Source organism: Arachis duranensis, chromosome 3, assembly GCF_000817695.3.
Source record: "Arachis duranensis cultivar V14167 chromosome 3, aradu.V14167.gnm2.J7QH, whole genome shotgun sequence".
NCBI classification, from domain to species: Eukaryota; Viridiplantae; Streptophyta; class Magnoliopsida; order Fabales; family Fabaceae; genus Arachis; species Arachis duranensis.
The window spans coordinates 59,390,141-59,399,975 of NC_029774.3; the positions used below are offsets into that span (position 1 = coordinate 59,390,141).

General features: G+C 36.6%; 1 non-coding gene across 1 annotated transcript; it reads left to right on the forward strand.

The window, feature by feature from the left end:
• The first annotated feature begins 295 nt into the window (after positions 1-295).
• On the forward strand, positions 296-402 carry LOC127745994 (small nucleolar RNA R71). Its single transcript, XR_008007615.1, has one exon. It is a non-coding gene; the product is annotated as a small nucleolar RNA R71 (small nucleolar RNA).
• Positions 403-9,835: the final 9,433 nt, after the last annotated feature.

Sequence of the window (9,835 nt, forward strand, 5' to 3'; positions counted from 1 at the left end):
GATGGCTACTGCAACTTGGTTTTCCTCCACCTTCTTAGTAAGATCTGCTAGCTGTTTGGTGATTATCTTATTTTGAACTAGCAATGCATCCATGTGGTTCAGCTCCATTACTCCTCTAGTGTTACTTCTTTCGGAGGCATAGAAGTAGTCATTCTCAGCAACTGTTTCAATGACATCTATGGCTTCTTCAATGGTTTTCTTCTTGTTTAAAGAGCCTCCTGATGAATGATCTACGGCCTTCTTTGACTCATAGGAAAGACCTTCATAGAAAATGTGAAGTTGAACCCATTCATTGAACATATCTGGTGGGCATCTTCTTGTTAAGTCCTTGAATCTCTCCCATGCTTCATAGAGAGTCTCACCATCTTGCTGCCTGAAAGTCTGCACCTCAGCTCTCAGCCTGTTGATTTTTTTAGGAGGGTAGAATCTTGCCAAAAATTTGTTCACCACATCTTCCCAATTTGTTAAGCTCTCCTTTGGGAAGGATTCAAGCCATTTGGATGCCTTGTCCCTGAGTGAAAAAGGGAACAAGAGCAGCCTATAGACATCCGGGTGGACTCCATTAGACTTCACAGTGTCACAAATTCTCAGGAAGGTGGTTAGGTATTGATTGGGGTCTTCTTGAGCACTTCCTCCAAATGAAGAATTATTCTGAACAGGGGTGATGAGCTGGGGTTTTAGTTCAAAGTTGTTGGCATGTATGGTGGGCTTCTGAATGCTACTTCCACAGTTTCCTGAATTTAGATTGATGTAGGAGCCTAGAAATCTCCTTTCGTGCCCAGCACGGTTTGCAGGGCCTTCTCTAGCATGGTTGTGAGTTTCTCCTTCATAATTGTTTTCCAAATTTTCTTCCATGTTGGGTTCAAAGTACTCTTCCTCTTCCTCAGTACCAACAATTCCTTTCTCTCTTGCTTCCCTCCTTAGTCTCTAGAGGGTCCTTTCAGGTTCTGAATCAAAGGAAGTTGAAGCTTCCTCTCTTCTCCCTATCATACAACTAACAAAACACACAGCAAGAGATAAAATAAAGAGACTATCCTTGTTAGAGTAATTGTTAGTGTGAGTGATGCAAATTATCAAACAGTTAGTGGGTTAGTGAGCAGAATTGTAATTAACAAAAAAAAGAAAGCAAAACAAAGAGGGTGAAGGGGATGAGGAATAAACTAAACAAACTGAAGGTAATCGACCAAATCAAATAACAAATAAAGAAAAAGAAAAATGCTCAATCTAGTGATCTTCCAACTTAATCATTGTTGATTCAAAATCAATCCCCGGCAACGGCGCCATAAACTTGATGCATGAAAACTTGTCTCTCAACAAATTTCCCTTCGGCAAGTATACCGAATTGTCATCAAGTAAAAACTCACAATAGAGTGAGGTCGAATCCCACAAGGATTGATTGGTCAAGCAATTTTAATTGGAAGATTATGCTAGTTGAGCTAAATAGGATGTAGTTGAGAATTACAGAAAATTAAATGGCAGGAAAGTAAATAACAAAAAATAAAGTGCAGAATCTTAAATGGGGATTTGAGGCAATGAGCATGAAAATAAATGACAGAAAGTAAAGAGAATGGGTAAGATCAGAAATGGGAGGATTACAAATCACTATATCCGCCCAAACCCCAATTTGGTCCAACATGAGAAAGCATTTTTAGCATGATCTCCTCATCCCTTCTCCAAGGCTTAGAGGAGATCCAATTATGGAGAGTTTCTTTCCCAAGATAACAATCCAATTAGATGAAGATCGAATGCTTTCTAGTAAGATCAAGAAAAAAGAAAGAAGAAGAAGAATGAAAACTATAATTGATCCATCAAATTACAACTGAGCTCCCTAACCCAATGAAAAGGGGTTTAGTTGTTCATAGCTCTAGAAATCAAAAAATGGCAGAAAAGAAGAATCCATGCTAAAAGTGCAGAAAAGTAAATATATAGAGGTAGTTCTCCAAAGTGCCAAGCTTCTCTATAGTTCAAAACTACTCCTATATATACTACTCCTCTTGATTTTCTAGTGAGTTCTTCAAGTCTTGGATGTGGGCCTTATATCTTGAATTGAAGCAGTTATAATCTTTAGTGGGCTTAGCTTGCAGAGAAGTATGAATTAGGCATGGGCGTTAGTGAGATTAACGTTAAGTGACATTGTGGGTTCGAGAACGTTAGTGGCAATCACATTTTCCCCTAACGTTCCACCCTCAAATACTTCACATTAACTCCAACGTTAGTGGCACTAACGTGACCACTAACGTTGCCTTCTAAATCTTTGGTAATGTTATTGGGACTCACTTTTCCCAGTAACATTGGCTTATACCCCTTTCGCAAGCGTTATTGGGACTCACCTTTCCCAATAACGTTGCTATGTGCCTTTTGTCCCTACGTTAGAGTTCACGTTAGTGTAACTAACGTGGCTCTTAACGTGGGTATGCTTCACCTTCGAGAGCGTTAGTGACACTTACCTTTGTCACTAACGCTCCAAATACCCCTACTCTCCACGTTAGAGCTAACATTAACTAAGTTAACGTGACTCTTAATGTAGTAGAGAATGCCATCTTCCAACGTTAGTGACAAAACTGAGTGTCACTAATGTTGGCTCATCAATCCTCAACTCCACGTTAACTCTCACGTTAGTGGTCTTAACGTGACCACTAACGTAGGGAATGCTAGTTGATCCAACGTTAGTGACAAAGGTGAGTGTCACTAACATTGGCATTGTTCTTCTCTTCCACGTTAGAGTTCACGTTAACTAAGTTAACGTGACTCTTAACGTGGCTCATTGCCAAGTTTTGAAACATTAGTGGTGTTCACTTTTACCACTAACATTGGAGCAGAACGTTATTGGTGTTCACGTTCTCCCCTAACGTTGGAGTTCTCTTTTGTCTCCACATTAATTACCACGTTAACTTAGTTAACGTGGCAAGTAACGTGAGCTATTGATGGCTTCGCATGCATAATTGGTGATCACTTTTCTCATTAACGTTGCAAGCTATTTACCATTCCACATTAATGTTCACGTTAACTAGATTAACGTGAGTACTAACGTGGTTCTTCCTTGCTTCCTTTGCCCTGAAATCAAGCAAATAAAGTGCATCAAAGCTCTAGCCAAAGTTATGAGATTATGCATCAACAATTTATCATGCAATTCTAGCAAAATCCTCATGAAATCATATGAAATTCACAATAGTTGCTTGAATCAAGGTGTAAGTATATTTTCATTCAAAACTTGCCTTATTCACTAAGAAAATGTATGAAACTAACCTAAAACAGTAAAGAAAATGTCAGTGAAACTGGCCTAGATGCCCTGGCATCAAGAGGCTAGGTTTTTGGTGTACTGAGGGTGGATTTGGTGGATTGCAAAGGACGAAAGATGTATGAATTGAGAAAGTGACAACTAATGCATTCGGAATGAAAATATCGAATTGAGAGTGGTTGAGATGAGTCGAGGACTCGGAATGGGATGATGGATTCATGATATACGAAAAATATTTTCTGAAAACCACTGATGTATCATTTTTTTATACTAAGATTGTTGAGACGCTATGCGCCTGGCTGGGACGGTGGTTAATCCTGCTTGTTGAGGTAGCGGCGGCGGTGTAAGGATGGTGGTTAATCCCGCTTACGTTGAGATGTAAGGTTTGAGGCAAGAGTATCCCACTCGCATCCCTTCGGATCAATAGAGTGTGCAGGCACAAAATCCTGGACGGTGATCCGAGCACCATATCTCGGGGGTTCCCAAATGATGATTCTGAAGGGCGACATCTCCATGGAGATGTGCCGGGTTGGCAGTTGAACCGACAATGTGATATCACAGCCAATAGGACAGGCATTCATGATGTGTATTTTCTGCCCGTTTGTTTGCTTTGCCAACTTGAAATTGTATGTCTAATTGAATAACATGCCTAATTGCTTAATTGAATTACTTTCCTTATATGCTTCTACTTGTGCTTTACTTGTATTGTATATAATTGTGCTTTCTTCTGGGATTGAAGAGGTTCGGAAGGTGGTGGCGATGGGATCGCATAGAGGACAGGTTAGTGAAGGTTGTGGGACAGCGGTAATTCTGTTAGATTAGAAAATCCTTTAGGTTAGTTTACCCATTTATTGTATTATGGTTTTATATATGATTTAATGTTTTAGTTATGCTTTAAGATGAATCTTATGATGGATATGAAGTTCTAGGATTGCCTTTGGCGTCCCCAGGTCTTATATCTTACATCACTGGGCACTGTTACCATAATGAGAACCTCCGGTTCTCATACCATATTCTGTTGTTATTTTTCAGATGCAGGTCGCAATCCACCTTGGTGAGTTGCTCTGATGGTGACAGAAGTGGAGGATCATGATACTTTTTGGAGTCCTTTTGATTATTTTGTTAATATATCTCTCACTTTTGTATTTTGCTTTTACCTAGATGCTTGTATCGAGAGAGAAAAACTTGTATAAGCCATTTTAAACTTCAGATTCTGTTTTGTCTGTACATATGACTAGCCAGCTTAAACTCCGCGAGCCGTGGCTAGGTTCTTATAATATTATACCCTTACCTTTTTTTATACTATATCTGTTTCTTGTGCATTAAGTTAGTAGTTTCATTCGTATGTTTTGCGCCTTTTAACTCTTATTTTTGAGCTATATCCTCCATCGGGCTTCTAGATTATATTATTTCTTCTATATATATTATATGTATGAGCTTAGAACTGTCGTAACCTTTGATTAACCTTTGCTTTATGACGCGAGGTAAGGCTTAGGCTAATTAGGGTGTTGCACTCTCCACCTCTCCTCTGTTCCTCCATCTCCGGTGAATATGCACAGTCAAACAAGTAGACAATGGCAAACACAACTAAAATACAAGTAATACAGATAGCAAGTATAACAATTAGCATATTATAATCAATTAAGCATTCACAATTAATGCACAAGCAAGCAATTCAAACAATATGCACATGATGTATGCCTGTCCTATAGCTGATGAGTCTCATATGTTGGTTATAAAGCCAACCCAACAAGTTTGGCTGCTAAACCCTGGACTGTCCCCCGATGCGTATCCCCAAGAGTCTATGCATAGCTTTTTCTCATTTATATATAATTTCTCAATAGGGGAACCTTCTCGGGAATTTATAAGTGCCCGGTCACCTCTTACGTCGTAGGGTCAACAAAGTATCGAGTATCAACCTGGAACACGTGGTGGCAAGTCACGGTACGTTACCCAAGAAAACTCGTATCTCAGATGAAATTAAGTGTATAAGCCTCATAGTCATTTCACAATTAATCATTAAAGCCATGGCACCACATACAGTCTAAGTATTTACATTTCTATATATAATTCATCAATCTTCCAACCATGTTTCACCCTCCAAGTTACCACAATTTCCTAATTTCATCCTATTACTAGGTTACTAACAAGATCTAGGGCCAAAGGAATGAAAATAAAGGTTTAGAGGTTTGAAATTAGGCTTTAAAACACAAAATTCATGTTTGCTGAAACAGGGGTCACGCGTACGCGTGGGAGTGCTTTTGGCCCATCATGCGTACGCATTGCCTCGTCTGCATACACATGTACGCTGGACAGAATCAACCATCCGCATATGAAGATTCTAGAGAGAGATGACCATTCGCGTATGGAGGGGTTCGCATACGCATACAGTGCAGATCAATCAAAAATGTCTAAGTCTGCAGAATTTCAGCTTTACGTACCGAACTTCCGGTGTGCAAAACTTTATCGTTTTAAAACATTTTTCATCCGTTCTTTGAATGGTGTAAATTTCACAAACTCAGTTTTTATATGAAATAAGTTTGAAATAATTTGGGAGTTCAGAAGCCGAGTTATGGCTCACCAAAGTTCGGCCAGAATTTAATTTTACACAAAAATCCTCAAAACCTTTATTTTCATTAATTCACTATTCAATATCAATCTTCCTACACTCAAAATCAGTTCCAACATATGTAATATCATAACAACATAGCTCTACACCCTTCCATCATCCATCATACACTTCTCATACATAACTTCACAATTATATCAACAAGACCATCAACAATCAATGATCTATACATATTCATTATTCTCAATTTGTCAACCATCATTAAATCATCATTTTACTTTCAATTTCCATTCCCAATATTAAACAACAATCCCATGCTCAACTTGGTTCACAATTATCATCAAGGCACTAAGCAATTTACACATTCATGTGTTCATTCCTATCTTATAGTCATTTAGCTTAAGTTTTCACAAGACATTATATATTAAATACCAGAAACCTAAATCATACCTTGGATGATTTCCTCGTATAACCCAAGAAAACCCACTTAGGAGAAATTGCAAGCCCTCAACTCCAAATGTCCGCTACCAATACCCAAACCAAGCTTCCAATTTATATATTTACACACCTAATACACATAATTACATATACATACCCAAAATTCAATACCGAACACATAAAATTAATGAATTAGCTAGATTTCTAGAATTCTCACCTTACCTAAGCACTAAAGAAGCAAGAGTGAATGAATTTCTCAAGCTAATCGGACCCTATAACATCAAAGAACCAAAATCTCAACACCACTCTATCAAATTTTCAAAATTTGGGGAAAGAGAGGCTGAGAATGGAAATGGAAGTTCCTTACCAAATTGTGTACCGGGCTTTGTAGAGCTCGACGTCGCAAATGCGTAGCCACAAACAGTGCGGCGATCGGAGCTCAGAGCGATAAATTATGGAGGATTGAATAGAAGATATGGTTGGGTGTTCTTCCTCCTCTTGCTGAGTTCTTCAGCGTGTTTCATGAGGAATGGGAGAGGATGAGCTGTTCTCATTAAGTTGGTGAGGTGTGGGTTGGGTGCGTGGGTACATTTTGGGCCCAGTTCGATCGGTCTGACCTATTCGGCAAACAGGCCTAATCTTAGGCCAAATTCTTTGAAATTACCGTCAAAATTCTTATTTTAATTAGCTCTATCTTATAAAACTATAAAATTAACATTCCTAATTTCTTTTACTAAACTTTAATTTATTAGTTAATTATTCATTAATTTTATGGCGTTTACTGTTTTCGCCAAAACAAATATATGTTTAGCATTAATAGACTTAAAAAGGTAATTCTAGAATATGCGCATTTAAATTCTCAATTTTTATTCTCAATCTTGATTATTCTGTAAGTTGAAATATTTCCTTCTGTCCCCAAATCTTTGGACTCCGAGAATAGTCGTTTGGTTTGTGTAATAGAATTTTTTAACATTTCAGATTCACCATTGTCTGCAATCTTATTGAAAAATTCAAACAATAAATTCTGTACAAAATACTATGTTATAAAAGACATCCTTCTCATATTTTATTTTAACTCAGTAATATTTTTTTAATAACATTAGAAATTAACTTTAAAATAATAAAAAAATCTTTTGAAGGAGATAACCCCAACTTAAACACTTGAAGATAATTGTAAAAACATAGGTAGATCTTTTTAAATTTTACAAAAATATAGGTAGAATTTAAAATTTAAATTTTATTATATCAAATAAACAATCTGTTGAAATATCATAGTTACTTAATTGTTTCACAATCATGTGTTGATATTAAATTTTATTTTATTTTACATTTTAAAACTTTAAAACATTAATTAATTAATTAATTAATTTTTGAAAAAAATAGATATTAGAATTACAATTTGTTATGGTTGCAAAAGATATTTTATATTTAAATTTCATTAACTTATTAACCTTTAATTTGAGTATAATTTGAATTTAAAAAACAAATTTAAGTTCGATTTAAATATAAAAAATAAATAAACCTCTTAATTCAGAGAGTTTTTAAATCTAAAAACAAAGCTTAAATAAATAAGATGAATAAATAAAAATAATCTATGTACAATGAATTGAAATTATCTTTTTTTCAATATTTTTTCAGTTAAAGATGTTATTGTATCTAATTTCTTTAACTACCCAATGAATTTTATAACACCCTACTACACAGAGCTTTACACCTAGGACGTAAATCAGAGGCGGTGAGGTGCTACGACCTTTAAAAACAAAAATACTAATATAATATAATTGAAGAAAGTTGTAAATAGGAGTCTTGAAAGAGAATTTAATCAAAAACGAAATAGAAATTGCATCACACACGAAAGTTACGCATAGATGGATAAGCAAGTTCAAAAGGAAGGTTTAAAACATATACATGTGGATTAGAATTCCATAATACATATAACAAGCTTTGATTTGACCTACAAAACTAAAACTGGCCAGAGTATACTTACATATGTATATATATACATAACTCAAAATACAATCCCAAACTATAAAATAAAATGTTGTTTCTCCAAGTCAACCTCTAGGAGAGACAAAGTACAAAATATAAGGAACGGAGAATAACTATGTAAATATATATACAAGAAGAACATAATGTTAAACCTAAAATAAAGTTCTTTACTTCTAGAAGGTCTCTAGAATGCTCAGTGTGGTGCCTCTTGACCTGCATATGAAAAACAGCAACATATGTATGGAATAAGAACTGGAGGTTTTTAGCATGGTAATGGTGCCCACATACATAAGATATAAGATTCCAAAAAAGTTAGAGGTGATCTTAGAACTTCGATACTCGTATTTAAAACTTAAAGTTATGAGTTAAACCAGAAACAAGGTAAGATACTGGTGGACGAAATTGTGATTGCCCTCTTTGTATTTGCATGAGATTTATTTAATGGCTCTTTGGCATATGTGATCACAACTACGTTCAACTTAACCAGCAAGTGTACCGGGTCATCCAAGTAATAAACCTTACGTGAGTAAGGGTCGATCCCACAGAGATTGTTGGTATGAAGCAAGCTATGGTCACCTTGTAAATCTCAGTTAGGCAGATTAAATTGGTTTATGGTGAGTTCGAAAATCAATAATAAATAGAAAATAAAAAGGATAGAAATACTTATGTAAATCAATAGTGGGAATTTCAGATAAGTGTGTGAAGATGCTGTGGCTATACTTTCTTATTGCTTTCATCCAATCCTTCTTACTCCTTTCCATGGCAAGCTGTATGTAGGGCATCACCGTTGTCAATGGCTACATCCCATCCTCTCAGTGAAAATGTTCCTATGCTCTGTCACAGCACGGCTAATCATCGGTCGGTTTTCAATCAGGTTGGAATAGAATGCCTTGATTCTTTTGCGCTTGTCATCACGCCCAACCTTCAGGAGTTTGAAGCTTGTCACAGTCATTCAATCCCAGAATCCTACTCGGAATACCATAGACAAGGTTTAGACTTTCCGGATCCTCATGAATGCCGCCACCTATCTAGCTTATACCACGAAGATTCTGTTAGGGAATCTAAGAGATATGCGCCCAGCCTAGAGTAGAACGGAAGTGGTTGTCAGTCACGCGCGTTCATAGGTGAGAATGATGATGAGTGTCACGGATCATCACATTCATCAAAGTTAAGTGTAACGCATATCTTGGAATAAGGATAGAAGAGAATTGAATAGAAAGTAATAATAATTGTATTGAAACTTGAGGTACAGCAGAGCTCCACACCCTTAATCTATGGTGTGTAGAAACTCCACCGTTGAAAATACATAAGTGAAAGTTTCAGGCATGGCCGAATGGCCAGCCCCCTGAATGATCAAAGGACCGAATTATGAAAGACTAAACAGTCAAAGATTAAACTGTCAAAAGATGACTAATAAAGATGTCTAATACAATAGTAACTTATCCTATTTATACTAGACTAGCTACTAGGGTTTACATGAGTAAGTAATTGATGCATAAATCCACTTTCGGGGCCCACTTAGTGTATGTTTGGGCTGAGCTTGATCTATCCACGAGCTGAGGCTTTTCTTGGAGTTGAACGCCAAGTTATAACGTGTTTTG